The 24330-nt window shown below is 37.9% G+C and overlaps 1 protein-coding gene across 1 annotated transcript in view; it reads left to right on the top strand.

Moving 5' to 3' along the window:
* LOC136877199 (probable flavin-containing monoamine oxidase A) overlaps positions 1–24330 on the top strand; it is a 274217-nt gene that overhangs the window by 136296 nt on the left and 113591 nt on the right. The window lies entirely within an intron of this gene.

Raw genomic sequence — 24330 nt, 5'->3', positions numbered from 1 at the left:
ACTACAGCTCAGCGAGAATTTCTAAGCTTTTAGCCAGAAACCAGGAACTCTGCCTTTTGCGCTTGCGTGCCCAACGTTTCCGATACAAAGAGAATGTGTTCCGACAGGCTGTGGAAACAACAGCCAAGACATCGCTTCACAGCGATTCTTCGTTCCACCACAGAGAGGCAACACTAGCACTAGTCACACTTGCATTACGACCGATATGAGAAGGTGGCAGGTAGCATTCTCTTGACTCAGCAGTAGTATTTAAGGGGGGGATCTCTCAAAGCAAACGGGAAAACAAAATACTGTAGAGCTGTTCCCGCCAAGTCTTTTAATAACAAAGAGGATAGAATCCTCACAAATTGCCTATTCCGTAGCCACATTTGTAAATCGATGAACTATAAAAATTGTACTTTTTATGTTGTCAAAATAAGGACATGATATTGTGATTTTCTTTAATTAAAAATGGCTAGTTTATATTGACACTATAAAAACATAACATGTAATTTTGCATTACGTCGTTGCTGGTTTATTTCAATGATGTTGGTAACATTGGGAAGTTCTGTTTTGCGCGCTCACACCAAGTGTTTGAGTTCGTGAATATTTTGCTATTGCAGGTGTTATTGCGTGTTTAATTATATATTATAGTTTTTTATGAAAAATGTGTATGATAACCGTCAATACGGAATGAGATTCATAACTTGCAATGTGTATATATGTTGGGGTTGTTTGCGTGTGTGTTCAGTGTGGAAAACTCAGTGGAGAGCCTCTTGAAAACCACATACCAGTATGTTTATAAATATTTTTATTTTTTGGAGTGGGGTTGGGTTACAGCACACAACTGATTTTCTGCACCAGCTGCCACTGTATCCAACCCCAAGGATACCCAGTATAGTGAATAGTCTGAGGCATGTCCTTCTGCTGTTTTTATGTTTCATATTATTCACTTGTCTGTAGTCATAAATCTGACACGAATACCATGGGTTGTTGAAAGTCAAACTGAAGTTGATGTATGTATGTTTGTCCAATCCTTGTCCCTTTCCTCTACAGGGTCAAGTATGAAGTGAGGTGAAATTTTGTAGTGAGCTCTTATGACCAGATGTCCTTCCTGACGTCAACCTCATCAGACAAGTTAATGAGATGAAATGAATGACGTGATATATGCTAGTAGGAAGGGAGAGAGTGAAACCCGGTGCTGGCACATAGCCCACTCCTGTTGAATAGCACCAAGGGGTCCGTTCAAGGCTTAATGTCCCCATCTGATGGACGAATCACCATTGACAGCATCATGTGCCCTCACTGCATACTAACCTACCCTGCCAGCCAACATTCTGATGGTGAATATTTTTTCGACCAACGGGGCTCGAACCAGCTAACCACTGGGTCAGACCATTCAGACTTTAACACCTTAACAATCATGGCCACCAGATGGGCTGAAAGTGAAATTGAGGATGCTATAGAAAAAGTTATTGGTAATTCTGATCACGCTTATTATGCAGATTTTTTCTTATCGTAATTCAAATTTTTGAATACATTTTTGAAAATTTGATTCTCATTCTTTCAGAATATGGTAATAATCTTTTAATATGTTCACAAAAATAATGTACAAAATAATTTGAAATAGCCCTAAAAGTCCTGGGATTTTTGGAGCTGACAGGTGAAGAATCAGCTGGAACTCAATGTGTTAAATGGTTGTCTTGGGTATATTGTTTGTATTTTTTTTTCTTCTCAGTCATGCCACAAATGAGGTTGAATCTCTAAACCAGTGATTATCAGCAAATGTGCAGCCTTTGTGACATTGCTCGTGAGAGTAATTCAAATATTTTCATACAATATTTATTTTGCAAACAAACAAGGTAAAAATATTCAAGAATTCAGACAAACAGTATTTATTTTACAGGGGATTTGTTGGCTTACTGCTTACAATAAATATTTGAGTTCTTAATGAGAAACTTGAGTCATGCCCAGTGGGTAAGATCTTGTATAATGGTGTTGCGTCTTATGTCAGCTTATGCAGAAGAACTGTACTTTGTTTGTGGCTTCTGAGGAATAATAGTGGTTTAACTTTTGGTGCTAAAAGTATGTTAGTGTTATCCTGTGATTTTGTTCTTGTATAATAATGTTTTTGGGGTAATATTTAATATGAATTTTGTACCATGAATGTCTGCCATTTTGGTAATTGTGACAGTTATTCCATAGATGACACAATGTGCAAACAAAAAATACACACTAATTAATGTACATGCCACCACGAACATTGAAAATAAGAAGGACTTGCAGGAAGTAGAACAATTCTGGTCTAAACTCAAAAAAATCTTGGCAACAGTCCCCAGAGAAGACACAAAGATATTACTAGGTGATTTCAGTGCACAGATTGGTAGGGAAAAAGAGTACCAGAAGACCGTAGGCAAATACCCAGCTCATAAATTCACCAACAAGAATGGCATGAGACTTATTGAACTGTGTCAACAGAACAACCAGAAGATAATGTCCACCTCTCTGGGGAAGCATCCTCGAAAACAGAAGACCTGGAGATCACCTTTACAATCTCTTGGAGAATATCAGATCGACCATGTGGCCATCACTCATCCATTACAGAAAGAAATTCATGATGTACAAGTTTGAAGAGGACCTAATGTTGATTCTGACCACTATTTAGTGCATATCAAAGTGAAATTTACCCCAAAAGGAATCCACTACAAGAAATCTCATCTTCAGAAGTTCAATACAATAAAGATAAAGGAAACTAACATAAAAGAAGAATGGGAAAAGGAAGAGGTGGACACCTGGCAACAGTTCCATGACAAGATCATTACTAGAGCTAAAGAGACAATTCCACTGAAACACCCATGGTGGGACTCTGCATGTGAAGAAGCAATGGAAAAGCGAAAGAGAGCTTTTCAGAAATATAACTGTAAGAAGTCACTCGAGAATCTACAATACTATCTTCAGACAAGGAAGGAAGTGTCAAAAGTAATCAGACAAACAAAGAGGAGATACATGAAGGACCAATTGGAATCTAAAGAAAAAGATTTCCGAGATCACAATATGCGAGACTTCTACAGGACTTTCGCAGGAAGAATCCGAGGATACACCCCACAGAACTTATGCTTTTGAAAACAAGACGGAAAACTCACGCTGTCTAACCAGAATAATTCTAAGGAGTTGGCTCAATATTTCTCTGAATTACTCAATTGCCAGGAACCAACATTATGATGGCCCAAGGAAACTCCTGTACACGTAAACCCTGAATCTTCACCATCTACCAAAGAAGAAATCCAGAGACACATCTTCAGACTCAAAAATAACAGGGCATCTGGAGAAGACGGCATAGTTGCAGAACTCTTAAAGAACATAGGCCCAAATACACTTGAGGAGTTCACACTAATAATCACGGACAACTGTAAAAAAAGAAAAGCTACCTGAAGAATGGAAATGTGCACTTATTCATCCGTTACACAAGAAAGGTGATAGAACGGACGTAAATAACTACAGAGAGATTTCTCTCGTTCAAGTCACCTACAAGATTCTTTTTGCATGCCTTCTTCAAAGAGTACAAGAACAGCTTGAACACAAAATTGGAGAATATCAAGCCGGTTTCCGCCTGGGCAGTCCTGTGTTGAACAAATTTTCAACTTGAAGATGATATTGAAATATAGAACAACCCGAAGCTCTCCGATTATTTATAGTTTCGTCGACTTCAAGAAAGCGCACGATTTGGTCGATCGACAGTCTCTCTATAGCATCTTAGAAGAACAAGGACTTGATCAAAGGACATTAAGACTCATCAAGGAAACACTCACAGGCACAAAGTCAAAAGTGAAATTCATGGGTGAGGTATCGAGCCCTTTGCGATTAAGACCAGCGTGCGACAGGGTGATGGATTGTCACCACTGCTTTTCAACCTTGTTCTAGATAAAGTCATTCGAGAATGGGAGAAGGAATTGAAATCTCAGAAGCACTTGAAACCCATTCAACTTGGATGAAAGAACGATGAGATAAAGGTCAGTTGTTTAGCTTTCACAGAAGACCTAGCTATACTAACAGACAGTGATATTTCAGTGATCAAACAGATTGCAGTCCTCAAGGATTGCACTGAGAAAACTGGACTACAAGTCTCATTCAAGAAGACCAAGTTTATTTGCACTATATTACAATGAATAAACTTTTAGTGTCCACCTATTCAATACAATAATAATGTCGTTTATAGATGTAAACACAACATTCTAATTATACTCAGTACTAGTTTTGACACATTTTTGCGTCATCTTCAGCTGTACAAAGAAATCGGAAAATAGGCAAATTATATAAAACTCGTGATAGATATTGAATTGTGCATGATTTAAAAACCCTATGAAATCTACATTAAAACAATGACACATAATAACAATTTATTGAACAAGTTAAAAACTTGCGAGTCAAACATATACTGAATGCTGAATAACAGTTCTCAAGTTGATGTAGAAATGTTTTAAAACACAAGATATTTTATTATTGTGAATTGCTCAATAAATTTATTGAGCTTACTACTGTATGTCCACAGGGAGATGAATCAACTTGAGAACTGTTATTCAGCATTCAGTATATGTTTGACTCGCAAGTCTTTAACTTGTTCAATAAGGTTTTATTATGTGTCATTGTTTTAATGTAGATTTCATAGGGTTTTTATATCATGCACAATTCAATATCTATCATGAGTTTTATATAATTTGCCTATTTTCCGATTTCTTTGTACAGCTGAAAAATGACGCAAAAATGTGTCGAAACTAGTACTGAGTATAATTAGAATGTTGTAATTACATCTATAAACAACATTATTATTGTATTGAATAGGTGGACACTAAAAGTTTATTCATTGTAATTCTCAGTTCAATACGGACAAAAAATGAAATTTCTTACATTAACTATTTGCACTAAATTCAACATTCAGGAATTACAAACAAAATATGGGCAGATCAAACGAGTTCCATACTTTAAATATCTCGGTGAGATCCTAGAACCAAGAGGGTTGGAAAAGGAAGCACAGAAAGTCTGATTATAAAAACTCAAAAGAGCATATTGGAGAACCTGTGACATCTACAACAAGAAATGCATGTCCATACATACAAAAATCAAACATTATAACACGGTGATTAAACCTGAAGTGCTGTATGCAAGTGAAATCTTGGTACTTAATAATAAAGGCGATCTGGAAAACATCTTGAAAGAGGAAAGGAAGATCTTGAGGAAAATTCTGGGCCCAGAGAAAAAAGAAAAAGGGTATAGACTGAAATCATGCAAAGCTATGCAAAGACTGTCCAATGTTGCTGCAGACATCAGGAAACAAAGACTGAAATTCTATGGACACGTTCACAGACTATCGTCTTCAAGGCTAACCCACAAGATTTTGACATATACTGAAAAACTGAAGAATGTACCAAGGATACAAAATGTCAAAAATTATCTGGAAAAGGCCCAGACAAAAACATCAGATATACTGGACAGAAACATTTACCGTCAGAAGATAAATAGATGGGTAGTAAAGCCAGAGAATGAAGACCCTAAAAGATTGGGGACTAAGTGGCCAGAGGAAAGAAAACAGGCACACAGTGTAATATGGACTGTTAGAAAGGCAAATCATAAATGTAATGCATGATCCAACAGGGTCCATACTCAAAAATAATAATAATAATAATAATAATAATAATAATAATAATAATAATAATAATAATAAATAATAATAATGAGAAACTTGAGCTTGATGCAAAGGCTCAGTTCGTGGTAGAATTGAAGACAAACACATGTCCCTACACTTGCACAGTATGTTCTCTTTTTTTATTTCTACCACTGACTCATCTGCAGTTTTTCAGCTTAAAAAAGGAAAAGTACCATGATAATGAATTTAACACATCAAATTAATGGCATTGCAACTGCAAGTCTATAAACAACACTGACTGCAGAACCTAGTTTCAGGCACTGTTGCCATGGGAACTCACCACAACTGCTGTGAACAATAAAAGGTTAAAAACCAGTGCTATTAACTATAGCAATTGTTTATATATATATATACAGCATCTGTTTTTGTTCTATTGAATATCACTGTTCAGGTTATTTGTATTTTGTATTTGTTTGCTACTGTTTTGATATGTTGGGTCCAGACAAGATACATGCTAAAATTCACAAACTCATTGTTCAAGGTGATGGTAGAGGTGTAGACCTGCACTATTCAACCCAGAATTCCATCTGACTGGTTAAGATCAACTTTTGTTATCCTGACTAAAAATGTTAATGCATCTCATTGTGAGGATATCACATGATCAGCCTAATGTCCCACATCTTAAACGTATTCGTACACATCCACACTGGTATCTATACAAAATGCAAATGCCAAATTGGTCATACTCAGTTTGGTTTTAGAAACAGACGGGCAACTCATGAAGCTCTTTTCTCTTTGAATGTTGTGATTCAGAGGTGCCTGGATATGAATGTTGACATGTATTCATACTTCATCGACTATTGAAAAGCTTTTGATTGCATATTTCATGCAAAACTTGCTGAGATTTTAAAAACTAATGGTGTTGATGCTGGTGCTCTACGTATTATCACTCGACTCCTGGAACTAAACAGCAGAGTTTAATAGAGGGAGAGACAACTGAGGACATAGTTATATGGAGAGACATGTGACAGAGCTGTGTCCTATCCCCTCTCTCGTGGCTGTGTTCGGAGAAGCTGTCAAGGACGTTAACCTAGGCATCACGATATATTGGCAATATCTGCTTTGCTAATGATATGGTTGTGTTAGCCAATAGCCTTACTGATCTTCAAATTATTATTAACATTGTAAGGATCAGTACAGAATGAATATTGGCAAGATCTCTGATTATATTTTCAAAAACACTTAAGCAGGGCGCTTTGGACATCAACAACACATCCTTGTGACTATAGTGAATGAGCGCAATCCCAAGAATGAAATCCTATCCAGAATCGGGCATGCCAAAAATTTGTTCAAGGGTAGGTATCTTAACCTTCAGCTCTGAGTTTGGATGTTATGATGCTATATTTTCCTTGTCCTTCTGTATAGTAGTTTTGAAGGCTGAATGCTCATCCCTTTTTTGGGGAGGCATATCGAAGCATTCAAAATATACAGAAAAAAGCTCCAAATAACCTGGGTAGAAAGAAAGACCAATGAGGAAGTCCTGAACTTCTTAAATAAGAAACAAGAGCTTCTAACAACTGTAAAGGAGCACATCGGGCACTCATGAGAGGCGAATGATATGAAATTCAACTCGTCATTAAGAGGAAAATTGAAGGACGGCGATCCATGGGGAGATGGGAGAAATTCCTGGCTCGTGCTGCTGGTATGGATGAAGTTATATTGAAATACTTTGAGCTGCTATTTCACAAGTATTCATAATCAGTTGGTAGGGAAACAGCATCATAAGCAGAAGAACTGCCTTGTAATTCATTTTTGTGGTATTGTTTCTGAAATGGTCCCAGAAACCAACATTAAAGGTCATAGAATCTGCATCAGTGAATACACAACTTATATCACATTGGAGCTCAGGGTTGTTGTATCATGCCCAAGATCGTTTTAAGAAGAAAGCCACCTGTGCATTGCTTAAACCTGTCTTGGTCGAAGTTTGATATATTTTCTAATCTCTCTGATGAATCTATTGCTGCAGACTTTCAAAACACAATCTCCAACAGGCTTGCAAATAATCCATCTAACATAGAAGACATTGAGCAAAAAGTCATCACTGAGTCAGCAAAGGAGGTTTTTGAGAAAGTGAAGACACAAGATCAAATCAAATCAAATCAAAATCTCTTTATTTGCAAATGAGGTGTCTACCTCGGTGGCAAATGGTACACTAAAATACATTATTGTCAAGCACTAAATATTAAATTAACAAGAGAAGAAAATTTTTCCTATAATACAATATTATACAATTTACGCTAACAATGTTTTCTATTAAACACACAGCTCATCCTTAATAAATTTATATTGTTTACAAAATTCTAATTATAATATCTCCTGTACTACTTACAAATATAGTCAACTGATATACAGTATGTGGAATTGCTTCAAATGATACTATAAAACTGGTATAACATTAATATTTACATTGCATTTATTTATTTACTTTTTTTTTTTACCCGTTCTGGATCCTAAGTAGCATAACGACCTGCTGCGTCTTAACCAGAGCCCCATTTGCCACCACTTTTCAGAGTTCCTGAAGGGCCTTCACAGCTACCGTAGCGGTCCCAAGCCCTCGAAGTCCCCACTGTACTTCACCCCTACAGGCAGTCCCCTACTTTGGCTGTCCAAACTCCTTAGACCAGGGGATGGAATTAATTTATTCACACACATTTTTTAATTTACAATAACCTGCACCGGTCGAATGCCCTCTAACACTTCATTTATTTTCTCTGTTGCTGTTTATTCTCTTCTTGAATATCTGTACAGATTTTGGAAAAGGATCAAACACTACCCCTGGTAAACTGTTCCACTCCTTCACACCCTTCCCAATGAATGAAAATTTACCCCAATCGCTTCTGCTAAAATTCCTTATAATTTTATATTTGTGGTCAGTCCTGCCGATATAATTATTTTCCAACTGAAGCCTCTCACGGATATCTCCCCATGCTTCTTCTCCTGTATAGGCTCTATATAATCCTGTAAGTCTAGTTTTCTCCCTTCTCTTACTTAAAGTTTCCCACCCAAGTTCCTTTAACATTTCTGATACACTACTCTTTCTCCTGAAATCCCCTGTTACAAATCTTGCTGCTTTCCTCTGCACACTATCTATTTCTTTTATTAGGTATTCTTGGTGAGGATCCCAAACACTGTTTGCATATTCCAATAATGGACGAACCATACTCAAGTAACTTTTTTCTTTTAATTCTTTGTTGCATCCTTTGAGTAGCCTCATTATGACATGTAATGATCTGTATGCTTTCCCAACAATGTCATCAATATGACCCTTCCAGTGCAAATTACTTTCAAATCTCACACCTAAGTATTTGCACTTGCCATCTTTTGGGATAACTACCTCATCCAAAGTATATTCAAATTCAGTTTTAAAGCTCCTGTTTGTAAATGTTGTAACAGTTGATTTGCCTCCATTAACCTTCATATTATTTTCTTCAACCCATTGTTGGATACTTTCAAGGTCCCTTTGTAATTCTGAACAATCCTCAATGTTGTTTATTTCTCTATAAACAATTATGTCATCTGCATACAATCTTATTTTTGATGTTATATTGTTCCCTAAATCATTTGCGTATATTAAGAAAAGTAACGGACCGATTATACTACCCTGTGCAATTCCCTTCCAAACTTTCTCTTCCTGAGATACATTATTTCCTACTTTGACTTTCTGAACCCTTGAATTTAGAAATGCTTTTATCCAACGTGTAACCCTTACGTCCAGTCCTATTCCCTCCAATTTCTTTAATAATATTCCATGTTCCACTCTATCAAAGGCTTTGGAAAGATCTATGGCTATGCAATCTAACTGACCTCCTGAATCCAACTGATCTGATATGTCCTGCTGAAATCCCACCAGTTGTGCCTCACAAGAAAATTTCTTTCTAAATCCATACTGGCTCCTCATGAACCAATTTTTATCATCACATATCCCTCTGATGTACTTCGATATTAAACTCTCCAGAATTTTACAAACTATACTGGTCAGGCTGATTGGTCTGTAGTTCTCTGGTTTCCTTTTATCACCCTTTCCTTTATAAATTGGTATTATTATAGATTCCTTCCATTCCTTTGGTATTACACTATTATTTATGACATAGTCAAAGATAAATTTTAAATAAGGCACTATGTACCACCCCATTGTCTTTAATACCTCCCCAGTAATTTGATCACTTCCTGCAGCTTTTCCTTGCTGAAGCAGTTGGATTTCTCTGAAAATATCTTTGTTTGTGAATGAGAAGCTTCTTGTTTCCCTCTGTCTCTCTCCCTCTCTATCTTCTGTTTCGGTTTCCAACTCTTGACAATCATCTACTGAATCTCTAAATTCCCTACTAAATAGGTTTGCTTTCTCAGAATCTGTTAAATAATGTTCACCCCCTTCTCCCACCATTGTAGGAATTTGGACTCCTTTTCCTTTTTGATTCCTAATATATGAATACAGCTTTTTCCATTTCTCTTTGTGGTCATTACCCTCTTGAAGTATGCCATTCATATAATTCTCTTTTGCTTCCTTTTTCACTCTATTCAGTTCTCTCATTAGCTGTTTTCTAGTTTCTCTACTCTCCCTACCCTCTTTGATTTTCCTGTTTACTATTCTACATTTTCTTTTTAATTTTCTTATTTCCCTTGTATAATAAACAGGGTCTGAGGTCATTTTACCCTTCTTAACAGGTACAAATCTCTTCTCTCCTTCCCAAATAATTCCTTTAAATTTAGCCCAAAGTGTATCCACGTTACTCCCTTCACTTATCCAACAACTGAATTGTGATTTAAGGTAAGTCCCAAATTCATCAACTTTAGTTTTTCTGTACAATTTCTTGTCTTGTGTAACCCTCTTATTAAGCCTTTTTGGTACGAGTCCTACATCCATTATTACAGCCTTATGGTCTCCTATTCCTTCAATTACCTCAGTTTTATCAACAATTTCCCATGGTTTAACCAAGAATACATCTAGTAAGTTATTGAGACGAGTCGGTTCTTGTACTACTTCTGTAAATCCTCCCTCCCAAATTAACTTATTTGCCAGTTTCTGTTCATGGGCTTCACTTGCAGCTCCTTTCCATTCAACTTCAGGCAAATTTAGATCTCCCCCAATTATTACCATATCATTATTATTGTTTTTATGAGTATAATCTATTATTTTTTCAAAGATTTCCATGTCTCTTTCCTCTCTTCCAGGCCTGTATGTTCCTATAATTCCCACCTCCTTCATATTATCACAAACTAATTTTATCCCTAATATTTCATCCCTTTCATCGGTAAACCATTCATGTGAACAGTAAGTCTCCTTCACCAGAATAAACACCCCCCCTCCCTTTTTATCTCCTCGGTCTCTACGATAGACTGTGTACCCTTCTGGAAATACTTCTCTATTACCCACCCCTTCTTTCAACCACGATTCCACTCCTATCACCACATCAGTCTCATAAGATTCCATCAATGTACCGAATTTTAATTGTTTATTTACTACACTTTGACAGTTTACCAAGAGCAATCTCAGACCCCCTTCCTCCCTAAAACTTGACTGTTGCAATTGGGTAACTTGAAATTCCTTACTATCCTGAGTTTCTTTTTCTAGTTGACTGAGCCAGCTTGAAGTACAGCTGACCATTCTTCGAGTGATATACTGGTAAACGAGGCTTGATTTTAAGACAATAGTGAAGAAATTTTATGAAAGTTATATTGTTCGCGGATGATATATGCTTGTGAGGAGACTCTAAAGAAGATCTTCAAGGACAAATAAACTCCTGGGCAGAATCTGCTAAAGAATATGGACTCATCTTCAGCCAAGAGAAAAGTGAGGTTATGGTCATGAAGAGATACGGGCAACCAAAGGGACACATTGAAATGGAGGGGAAACAGCTATAGATGAACCATCAATTCAAATATCTTGGAAGTGTTATCCCTAATACTGGTTCTGTAGATAAGTAAATTTCCCACAGAATTCAGGCAGGTAGCAACTTTTACAAAACAGTTAAAGACATAATATGGAACAAGAAAATACCAACAAAATGTAAGAGAGTCATACATGAAACTTATTACGTACCAATCCTGACCTATGGTTGCGAAACATGGACCATGAGAAATAAAGATGTTAGTAGAATCCAGGCAGCAGAAATAAAATTTGTCCGTAGCGTGATAGGCAAAACACGAAGGGACAGAGTCCGTAATGAGGAAATCCGCAAGCAGGCTCAAGTTGCAAGACTGCAGGACAAAATAACAGTACAGCAACTGAGATGGTATGGACATATGCGACGCATGGGTGATAACAGATTACCAAAAAAAAATGTACGATCTAAAACTTGAAGACAAAAGACCAAGAGGGCAACCAAGACTCGGGTACAAGGACATGGTGAAGATTGACATTCAACAGAGACGACATACTTTGGAAAGCATTGAAGAAGGAGAGAAGTTCAGGGACCGCAATTGGTGGAGAAGCCTCGTTTGCCGACCCATCGCTTAAGATGGAACGACATGGGATATGTATGTATGTAGTGAAGAAATTTGGAGCCTCATCAGTGCTAAATGGAAAGCTCATCTGTTCATTCATCAAGATTCATCTTCCAGCCTGAAGAAAGCTCCTTTCAAGACCTCAAGTGGATTTGTCAGATGAACAGGGATATGTATGATGTGCATTCAAGTTCTAAGGCCTCCGATTTTTTTTCTCCAGACTGGAAAGAAATAGAAACATGTGCATTGTTTTAAAAGGAGCCCGCGTTCGTTGTCAAAATGTCACAGAGATGGCAGCACTATACGACAGATGGATTTTTAGCGCCAGCTGCGAGAATGAGAACTGTTTTAGTTACTTAAAATGGCGACGTTTTCATTATGTGAACAGCGTGCAATCATTCGTTTTTTGAATTTGCGTGGTGTGACACCAATTGAAATTCATCGACAGTTGAAGGAGACATGTGGTGATGGAGTTATGGATGTGTCGAAGGTGCGTTCGTGGGTGCGACAGTTTAATGAAGGCAGAACATCGTGTGACAACAAGCCGAACAACCTCGGGCTCGCACAAGCCAGTCTGACGACATGATCGAGAAAGTGGAGAGAATTGTTTTGGGGGATCACCGAATGACTGTTGAACAGATCGCCTCCAGTGTTGGCATTTCCGTGGGTTCTGTGCATACAATCCTGCATGACGACCTGAAAATGCGAAAAGTGTCATCCAGGTGGGTGCCACGAATGCTGACGGATGACCACAAGGCTGCCCGTGTGGCATCTTGCCAAGCAATGTTGACGCGCAACGACAGCATGAATGGGACTTTCTTTTCGTCGATTGTGACAATGGATGAGACGTGGATGCCATTTTTCAATCCAGAAACAAAGCGCCAGTCAGCTCAATGGAAGCACACAGATTCACCGCCACCAAAAATATTTCGGGTAACCGCCAGTGCTGAAAAAATGATGGTGTCCATGTTCTGGGACAGCGAGGGCGTAATCCTTACCCATTGCGTTCCAAAGGGCACTACGGTAACAGGTGCATCGTACGAAAATGTTTTGAAGAACAAGTTCCTTCCTGCACTGCAACAAAAACGTCCGGGAAAGGCTGCGCGTGTGCTGTTTCACCAAGACAACGCACCTGCACATCGAGCTAATGTTATGCAAACGTTTCTTCATGAAAACAACTTTGAAGTGATCCCTCATGCTCCCTACTCACCTGACCTGGCTCCTAGTGACTTTTGGCTTTTTCCAACAATGAAAGACACTCTCCGTGGCCGCACATTCACCAGCCGTGCTGCTATTGCCTCAGCGATTTTCCAGTGGTCAAAACATACTCCTAAAGAAGCCTTCGCCACTGCCATGGAATCATGGCATCGACGTTGTGAAAAATGTGTACGTCTGCAGGGTGATTACGTCAAGAAGTAACGCCAGTTTCATCATTTTCGGGTGAGTAGTTAGTTAGAAAAAAAATCTGAGGCCTTAGAACTTGAATGCACCTCGTAGAACAGTTGGTGGCAAAAGGAGCTCAGGAACTTCAGAGATTGTCTGATGCCTAAGACCTGCAAAACTTCTACGCAGAAATTTAAAAGAATGATATGGACCAACTCACTCTTCGATGGAAACCTTGACATCTACCAACAATGCTATAGTCATTACTGACGATGAGGACGTGCTGGAAGGAAAACTGTCACACACCTCATAACTAAGCTGCTGCTACTGAGTATTCCACAACAAACACAACAGCCATGGACCAACATACCGGGAATTCAGTGTGGCATGAGTTGAACCTTCAGAATCTGATTCAAGGCAAGACTTTTCACCCTTATTCTCTCAATTTGGGAAGCCCAGAAATTACCTGGTGACCTCAAAAATGCCATATTTAAGAAAGGTGGTCATAGTGTATGTGGGAAAAATCGTGGTATATCCTTGCTGTCTATAGCAGGTAAAGTCTTAGCAAGTATTCTGTTTAGCTGCTTCCAAGCTATTTCTGCGAGGATCCTCCCTGAATCTCAGTGTGTTTACTGAGCTTTCAGAGGTACAATTGATATGATCTTCTGTGCAGGACAACTTCAGAAAAATGCAGGGAGCAACAGAAACCACTGTTTATGGTACAGTGTTTTATGATCTGGAAAAGGCCTTCGATTCTGTACCAAGCTCTGCTACTTCTGCAGTGTGTAGATGTTTTGGCTGCCCAGAACAATTTGTGAGTTTACTCCAGGCACTTCATGACAGCATGTCTGGGCAACATTTACAACAAAATAATACCTCTGATGCTTTTCCAGTCACACATGGTTTGAAGCAGGGCTGTGTACTGCCTCAAGGAAAGATGGGATTATTGCAGGACTTTCCCCTGCAAATGACCTCAGCCTTTGTGGGTAAGGTTAACTTCCAAAAGTAACCAGGGGAACCTGACCTCTACAGAGTGCGTCCCCAGGTGGCAGATAGGGGGCCCATTAGTATTGTGCCCTTTTCAAGGCAACAACTGCTGTGAACTCTTCCTTCTTCTGTGCGCCGGCTGCTCCTGTAATAAATGACATTTAAATAATACTCACCGCTGCATGTAGACTCTTCTTCCTCAGTCGTGACCGTCCGTGTATCCCCGAAGATAGACCACCCGTCGATCAAGGAGTGAGGAAATGAAAAGATGGGGTAAACTAACTAAAATGACGGTACCCAAAGACTGAATTAAAATTTAAATAAAAGACTAATTTATTGAAAAAAATGCAAAATGCCAAATAAAATGTAAATGAACTAGACTGGTGAAAAATGTAAACAAAAATGGAATAAATGAGATTAAGAAAAATTAAAGATTGAAGATCTGCCTTACAATAACATCATTATCTGCCTGATAAACTGACTGAAGGTCAATCAAATTAATTAACATAGGCCAGACTATGTTGACACTGTCTCCAAGACGATAACGTGAATAAATACGACAAACTCTGGTCAGAAAATACTACCTCACTTGAAATACAGAAATATATTACGTAGAAAAATATCTCACAATTAAAATTAAAAGTAATTGAATCATAATAAAGTAATTAGTTACGTCATCAAATCCACTGACTCAGAGGAGTTATCAAAACTTTAACACATGTGGCTCATTTGGGGAAACACCCCACTTAAACATAATCATGGACTGCACTAACCAAGTGTAACAAAAAAAGGAATAATTCGAAGAAAACAGCCATGAACATCGCACTTATTTTGCCACGTGACCACTGTCTCATTCAAACACCTCGTGACTAAACAAAATAAATTATTAAAACATGAATCTGAGTGTTACAACCACTCATCTAATTATTAACTTCACTTGGACTTCCAAAAGTAATTCAAATGATTAGGCCAAGTGCCTCATGTTAACAATTCAAATGACAGCGATCCTTGTACATTAAAAATTTCTATTAAATTTGCCGCTAACTGCATTTCATTATGAATTCATTACTTGTGGTACCACCACTAGATGGAGGCAGATGCCATCTTCTTTACCTTATTCATTGCGGCAGTTTTATACAATTGGTTTATTAAAGATCGCTTCATTTCTTAATAAAATGTAGTGGATTTTAAAAGGTTTGGTAATTACTGAATGCCTGGTATGAGCATACCACTACTATGGTTTTGCCTGTGACCTAACCGATGATCCATTATCCTAACACATGAAATCTTATTTACATAATTAAATCTGTTAACGGAGAAACACTGCTCCAACAAAGAAAATACAGAAATCAAAACTAGCCTATCTACACCTATCTATTTACATCAGATCAAGTATAAATAATTCACATACGATTACGTCCTACAAATAAACGGTAATAAAGTACACTCAGAAAGAAAAACAAATAAGCAAAACTAGATCCCACCATCGCGGCCTACTGGAAATTAATAAGGATGGAATGCGCAAAATAAAATCGGAGTCTCCAGAAAAATATATCCCGCTGCGAGTAGCAAAAATATTGCGAGTTTGACGGCAATCTCTAACCTCAGACGACAAATGTCTGGCCATGATACTATTTAACCTTTATGGACAATAATTACTGTTATTTCATGTCATCCATGACTTTACATGACTATCAAAAAAAAAACACATTGACTCGTCGCTCTGCTCACATGTACAATGGCTAGCATATTTGCCGAGCATCTACTTTCCCTGGAATTATTTAAACAAATACAGGCTTCTGCCTACAATCATGACCCATGTCGTAACGCATTTAACACTCTTGGTTAAATTATTCATTTCTCACTTCTATTTACTCATGAATTCTCGACGTCATTATTATTCATTATTCTCACAATACGGCCTCGCTCGTATCCGGCGGGCGAAATATCTGTCGTGCACATTACGACTTCTTACGACAGTTCATGACATGGTCCAAATATCATATTTCCATTATCAACGTAGATCTTCAGGGATATCACTCATCTAACTCGATCTCTCGATCATTCTCTGCTTCACATATCACAAAATATCAGAGCTGACTCATCAATGGCTTCCTGGCACTCACTGTTTCTAAATTTAAAAAAATGACGAGATTGCCTCTCAAAACACAGATATTGAAAGATGTATAACCGCAACTATACAGAAATAAATACTCGCGTCTACCAAAATCGTCGCAAAATACACGGGATAAGTACTACCAGAAACGGTCATCTGAAGGATGATTCCACAACATAAAACAAACTAATGCGCAAATAGCAAAAATAAACATTAAAATCAGCGAGGCGGCGTCTACAAAATCAAACTCCAACAGAAAAATGTCACTCAAAACCAACGATCTAAATAACATGATGAATATTAATTATATTACAAGTCGACATTGCACTCATAGATCAAATAACATAGCTTCCTAAATTGTCAAAGTGACATACTACAGAATAATCCATAACAAATACGCAAATACATCTACCTAAACGAAGTGCACAAATAACCCTAGCTGAAAGTGCAACATAATTATTATTATTATTATTATTATTATTATTAGTATTATTATTATTATTATTATTATTATTATTATTATTATTATTATTATTATTATTATAAATGTGAACTATTTACAATCCTACCTAACAGTCTAAGCTACATTGATCATCGATTAGGCACAGTCCTACATATTTATTTACATTATTCTATTGATGCTCATACCTGGGTGATGGAGGCATGCTGGCTCACCCTCCGGGCTCGGTCATGGTGAATTAGAATTCCATCTTGAAGCTGCTGTGGTATTCCAAATTTTCACACACGCAAATTTGACACATTTTTATCGTGCCGTTACACACGCTTACATTGACATAAAACACTCACATTTTTCGCACTCCAGTGAAGGTTAGACGATAGCACTGCAGACTCCTGTCGTGAAGTTTGAAAGTCGTCTCCGCTACCTGCCTGGAAATCACCTGTTGGCCTGCACTCCGGTCTCTCAGCTTTTGTTTACATACAGCTTACCGAACATCAACCCCAGCGGAACATAACAGTTTGCTCAAGGTCGACCACTGCGGCCTTCATTAAAGAAAAGTCATTCTCCTCCCTGTCTGCCTTTACTAGTTTCTCCCTGCAAACGTCTCGCTTGCCAAACAGTTTATTAAGTGGTAAAAGCAAGCTCAAATACAGTTTCCAATGATGTGGAGAAATTTATGCTGATTTGTCCTCCCAAAATAAAGAATGAAATAGCTTCCAAACAAATGTGAAACTACCCGGGGTTAGAGAGGTTTTATGTAAATATGCTGAAAACATAGACTTGTTCCTCTCGACTCGTGATGTGAGTTCATTTAAGCCAAGTGTTGAAAGTGTAGCTCTTGCTTGTTATTTCTGCATAAATAGTAAAAGTTTGTTAAAGTGTTCATTTCTAAAATGTTACTCTCCCAAGTAAATAATACATGGCTTTCTCAAAATGCCTACAAATGTCTCTAATCGCTTTCTTACCAGCCAAAGATGAAGCTGACTAACTGAATTAGCTGTCGCACTCTGTCACACTGTCACTCTGATTCACCGAGGATACTGAAGTTTCACTGAGAATACTGAAGAATCACTGAGAAAAACTGAAGAAACACTGAGAATTCAACACCCTGGTCGCTGCGGTTTTGTAAAGAGTTCTCCCCCCACTTTGAAAATAGTTCCGTGGAAGGGATGTGGCGTAGTGATCTAGCCCTCGGGAGCGCTTTATCGTACATCCGTAGGTTAAAGTTTCCAAAATTTATGTACAAAACTTCCTAATTTCGATCTCACTTACATGTTATATTGCGCCATGGGAAATGATCACAGGATAATCCACACGACAGCGCGCGTCACTGGTGTTATTTTCTTCCAGCGAATGGCTCCATCCCGCCATGACAGTTCATTCTCCTGGACAATGCTACAATTCCGTGCGAAGTAAAATTCTATTAATTAGGCACTAATTAACCACAGATTCGCACTGATAAATTTCCAAATATTATAAAGAAGTCAGGACACTGTTTCTCCACCACCACACCGGGCTTCAGATAGCGAAATACTGACTGTAGATTCCCGCTATAACAGTTCATTCAAATTTAGAATTTTGTGATTGGCTGAGACTTTCGCGCTCTTCGTAGCGTGGACGCTTGCATTTCCTCCCAAGGTTTGGCGGGTATTGTCGTTGTCCCTTTGTCCTTGCTAAGTGGGTCAGGCCTCAACGCGTGATTTTCTCGTGAGAACCAAATAGAAAGTTGTCACTCCTAGGCGGTGTCATAAAATTTATTGGATGGAGTACTCAGGGCGGTTTACAAGTTGGTCGTGCTCTAAGAAGAGTTTCGTGGATTCTCTTTGCCGACAGCCTGGCGCCAGAAAGTTCCTTTGTGACTGCTAGGTTCACAGCCTACTGTAGTCTCCCATATGCGAAATATTCAACTTTTGATTTGTAAATTAATTACGTAAATTCGCTTATGGGTGCAGTATGTAGGGGTGGTTGAAATACTCAAGGGTTATACATTTCATTTTTTGGGTCTGTATTGAACTGAGATTACATATAATGTAATTTTACAAAAACTGTTTATTCCAACTATTCAGTAAATTATGATGTTTGCAGTACTTACATTTACATTACAATGATCGACCCTATTTGGGGTCATCATCAGCCATCATTAGATAAGTACACAATTTTGTCGAATGTCCTAAAACATTACTTCCTATTGAACAATAAAACTAATGTTGTGAACTACATACATACATACATACATACATACATACATACATACATACATACATTATCATTATAGACTGTTATGCCTTTCAGCTTTCAGTCTGCAAGCCTCTGTGAATTTACTAAACGTCGCCACAATCCTCGATTTGCAACTAGTGCTGTGGCCTCTTTTAGTTCTACACCTCCTATCTTTAAATCTTTAGAAACTGAGTCTAACCATCGTCATCTTGGTCTACCTCTATTTCTCTTACCCTCCATAATAGAGTTCATTATTTTCCTAGGTAACCTATCCTCCTCCATTCACCTCACATGACCCCACCAATGAAGCTAGTTTATGCATACAGCTTCATCCATCAAATTCGTTCCTAAATTAGCCTTTATTTCCTCATTCCAAGTACCCTCCTGCCATTGTTCCCACATGTTTGTACTAGCAGTCATTCTTGCTACTTTCATGTCTGTTACTTCTAACTTCTTCTTCTTCTTCTTCTTCTTCTTCTTCTTCTTCTTCTTCTTCTTCTTCTTCTTCTTCTTCTCAATTCTCAATCCCAAGATTGGTTGGCCGCAATTCGTCTTCTCCACTCTTCTCTGTGATCCGCTAATCTTTTCATTTCCAAATATGAGCCTGTTCCTACGTCATCTCTAATCTGTCTTGAATATTGCAGTCTAGGTCTTCCTCTTCCTCTTTTACCTTGAATCAGTCCTTGCATGACATTAACTATGAAACCATTGTGCCTATAAAGATGGCCAATTAATTGGTCTCTTCTTTTTCTTATTGTTGCTAAAAAGGATCTTTTCTCACCTATTCGTCTAAGAACTTCTTCATTGGTGAGTTTTGCTGTCCATGAAATCTTTTCCATCCTCCTCCAGCACCACATCTCAAATGCTTCCAGACGTTTCTTATCACCTGCACTAATAGTCCACGTTTCTGAACCATACAAGGCCACACTCCAGACAAAGCACTTAATAAATCTCTTCTTGGTCTCCACATTTAAATTCCTTGATGTAAGTAGTATCCTTTTCTTGTAAAACAAAACCTTTGCTTGGGAAATTTTGCTCTTTATGTCGACTGAACTTTGCCATCTGGAGTGATTTTACTTCCTAAGCAGGTAAAGACTTGCCTTAGTTGTATATCATTAATTCTGATGTCGACTGCAATATGCTGGCGGTTGCATACCATAATTTCGGTCTTTTTTTGTATTAATTTTCATGTTATACTTATCTCTCAATATCTTATTCATTCTTATTAATGCACTTTGTAGTTTCTCTTCGTTCTCCTCTATGACAGCTATGTCATCAGCAAATCTTATCATTTTGATTTCTACTCCATTTATCTTTATCCCTTCCATATCCTCTTTACATTCCTCAGTGCCTTTCCAATATACAGGTTGAACAGCACTGCTGACAAATTACATCCCTGTCGTACTCCTTTCTTTATATAAGCCTCCCATACTTCACCATTTATGTTTATGATGCCTCTTTGGTTGTTATAGAGCTCATATACTATTTGTCTATCTCTAAAATCTAGACCAACACTAGTCATAATCTTCATTAACATATTCCAGTTCACATTATCAAAAGCTTTTTCTAAATCCACGAATGCAGTAAACAAAGGTTTTCTAATGTCTAGCATTTTGTCTATAACCTGTCATAACGTTAGAATAGCTTCTCGTGTGCCTCTATTTCGTCTAAATCCAAACTGATCTTCAGCCAAATGTGGTTCAGTTTTATTGCTTATTCAGTTATGTATTATTCTTGTCAATATTTTTGACATGTGCGACAATAGACTCAAGGTGCGATGTTCTTCACATTTTAGAGTTCCAGGTTTCTTTGGTATAGGGTTTATGAGAGACTTTTTAAAATCTTCTGGAATTTCTCGGTTTCATATATTTCCGTAATCAGTTTAAAAATATAGTCGTGTGTTTCATCATCCAGTCTCTGTATCATTTCTCCAGTTATTTCATCGCATCCTGACACTTTATTAGGTTTCAATTCTTTCACAGCCTTAAGATATTCTTCTTTTGTTAAAGAGGGTCCCAATTGATCACTTGTTATGTTGTCTTCATTTTCAAGGTTATTTATATCCGTAGGATCTTCATATAATGTTTCTATGTATCGCTTCCATCTTTCTCCCACTTCTTTGCTCTCAGACAACAGTTTCCCATTTTCACCTAATATGCTGTTACTACGGCCAGTGACTGTTCTAAATTGTTTCTTAATCAATTCATAAGCAGTTTCCATGTTTCCTTTCTCTATTCTTTCTTCTATTTCTTTGCACTGTCTCATTATATATTCTTCCTTAGCCTTCTTTGCTTCTCTGTTGACTAAGTTTCGGAGTCTTTTATAGTTATAGTTTCTGATTCCTTCTTCACTCTTTGAGTTTTTAAATTTCCTCCTTTCCTCTATAAGTTCAAGCACATAATCTGTAACCCATGGTTCTCGTGCTTGTTTCGTCATTTTCCTTATTACCTGATTTGCAGAGTGTTTAAGGCCCATCCATTTCTCACGTATTGTATCATTGGGTATTTCTGCGACGTTCTGTTTTACCAGTGTTTGATAGTTTTCCTTGATTCTGTCTTGTTTTAGTTTCCTGACATTATATCTGCAATATTTTTCCACGTTCTTCCTCTTCTTTCTTAGTCTTAAATCAGATTTTAACAATACTAGGTTGTGGTCACTCGCTACATCAGCCCCTGGATAACTTTTGCATTGTTTGACTTGGTTACAGTATTTTCCCCTTACCATAATATAATCTATTATCTCCAGGTGCTGTCCAGGTATACCTTCTTCTCTTGGGTTGTTTGAACAAGGTGTTTGTAATTACTAGTCTTTTTGCTTTACAAAAGTATATTAGTTGTTGTCCTCTGTCATTTCTTACTCCAAGACCATATTGTCCTACAGTCTTCCCGTCTTCTCCTTCACCAACAGAAGCATTCCAGTCTCCAAGAAAAATGAGATTCTCATTGTCCTTAATCGTATCCATCAACTCCTCTAACTGATCATATACCTGGTCCACTTCTTCATCTGAATGATTCGTTGTTGGCATGTACACCTGTATTATTATCATGTCAACTGGTTCATTTTCTATTCTTACCATAATTATTCTATCACTGTATTGTATTGTAACAGTAAATGTGGTACTTTGGTGAGCACGAGAAACGCAGGGCGTGTACCAATCTGTTGGAGTGCATACAGAGGGAGAGGGTTTTCTGTAAAAAAATCTTAAGTTTTTTTTCTCTGAGTTTATTAATAAGTTCAAAATCATATCACCTCTGTACAGAAGAAACAGTATGAAGTGTTCTTTCCTCATCCTAGGGTTGGCGATGTCCTAGAATTCCGGCAGCTCCTCTCCTTTCCGCACCATTGGACCACCGTTCCTCCCTCGATGGAAGTTCTAGAAGATCCATGCGATGTCTAGAAGATCCATACGGTGTTGAAGTAGAGGGCGTTTGGATTGACCCCGTAAATGATGAACGTGAACGAACACCGTTAAGACTTGGGGCATGTTAATGCAAAAACTGCTTCTGCACAGATGAGAAAAAGGTAGAGCAATGGTTTTAAAAAGGTTCATAACACGTAAGAATTGTATGGTTGTAGGTTTATCACACGGTAGAATGTCACTGAAATCTATCCCGTGTTAAGTCATTAATCATTTGAAATGAAAGGGAATGTCACTAAACTCGAATAAGTATATAAGTTTTTAACACTCATAAAATGAAAATCCACTCGAAACTCGTCGTCGAATTTCATTAAAGTCAACTAATAAATAGTCACCTAAAGTTTGTGACACTTGGCATAATGTGAAGTTATGCCGCACGACACATTTCTACCGTTCAATGTAATCAATTGGACTGAAATGAAGTAAGAATGTTTCACTCGTGAAGTCAATCTTGTTCACGTATGTTAATGAAATGAAATGAAAATAAAGCGAAATTAATCATTTAACCACAGTCCTTAGTTCGACCGTTCGTAGAATTGAAAATACACAGCTCTTAGTTCGAATGTTCATCGAATTGAAATACACAGTTCTAATACACAGTCTACCGTTCATCACCTACAAATATTCACATAGTTTAGAGAATTATCTCCACACAAAATTGTAAATTAGTGACGTAGTCACTCTGTACTCAATCACTTGTTAATGCTTGTAATTTGAGTAATTCTAAGTTAAAGCACAGTCTCGTTGACTCGAAATATTCAATCACTTTGTAAGGAGCAAACTGTTCCAAATCCTGTCCACAACATTAAACTTTAAATTATGAGCACTTGGAAAAATAATCGCAAGTCTTAGATACTCGTCCAGAATAAACAGTCACCTGATAATGTTCAGAGTTTGATGGAGCGCAATTTATATCACTCCCCGTTGGAACAGAAGTTTATCACTCACAATTTAAAGAAACTAGTATAAGTTCACACTCGACGCTATTGAGTTAAAGTCCACAGACTCGACGAAGTATGACAGTCGCTTCACGTTGTATCACGGTCCTCGCGAGCTGACTGCACAAACTCCACTGCAATGCATGCCCATACACACTGGTCTGCTAAGCAAAGCAGTACTACATTTATATCCGATCCATGCCTTCACATCTTATTCCATAACTTCGTCATCTCATGTCGGATTTATATGAAACCTTGCAGGAACATAGATAAAGGATTGGGCTACACGATGATGTGGTTAATTTTGTCTAATTATTATTGTGGGGAAAGTTATTATCCAAAGAAACTCAAGGAACATTCCACACTAGTCTAGGCTCTCTGTGTTGCGGTGAGGCAGGCTGTGACGCCGCTCCGCTCTACGTCACACACACAGCTGTTGCTTGTTGTTCACTCAGTCTTCCGCTGCTGGACCGGAGCGTAACGCGTAAGTTTAAAATTTTCATTACGGGGACTTAGTTTCGTACCGCCGTTACCGGTACAGTATATAGCTCTGAACTCGTACACCTAAGTCTTTACTTAATACTATTCCTACACCTGCATGGCTTCCTTTTTCTCCAGAGTATATAATTCTAAAGTTATCACTCCAAAAGTCCCCCTTCTCAGGCCACTTTATTTCACTCACTCCTAATA

Source organism: Anabrus simplex, chromosome 7 (genome assembly GCF_040414725.1).
Source record: "Anabrus simplex isolate iqAnaSimp1 chromosome 7, ASM4041472v1, whole genome shotgun sequence".
Classification (NCBI taxonomy): Eukaryota; Metazoa; Arthropoda; class Insecta; order Orthoptera; family Tettigoniidae; genus Anabrus; species Anabrus simplex.
The sequence above is the reverse complement of the archived record's forward strand: the minus strand, read 5'-3'. Positions and strand labels throughout refer to the sequence as shown.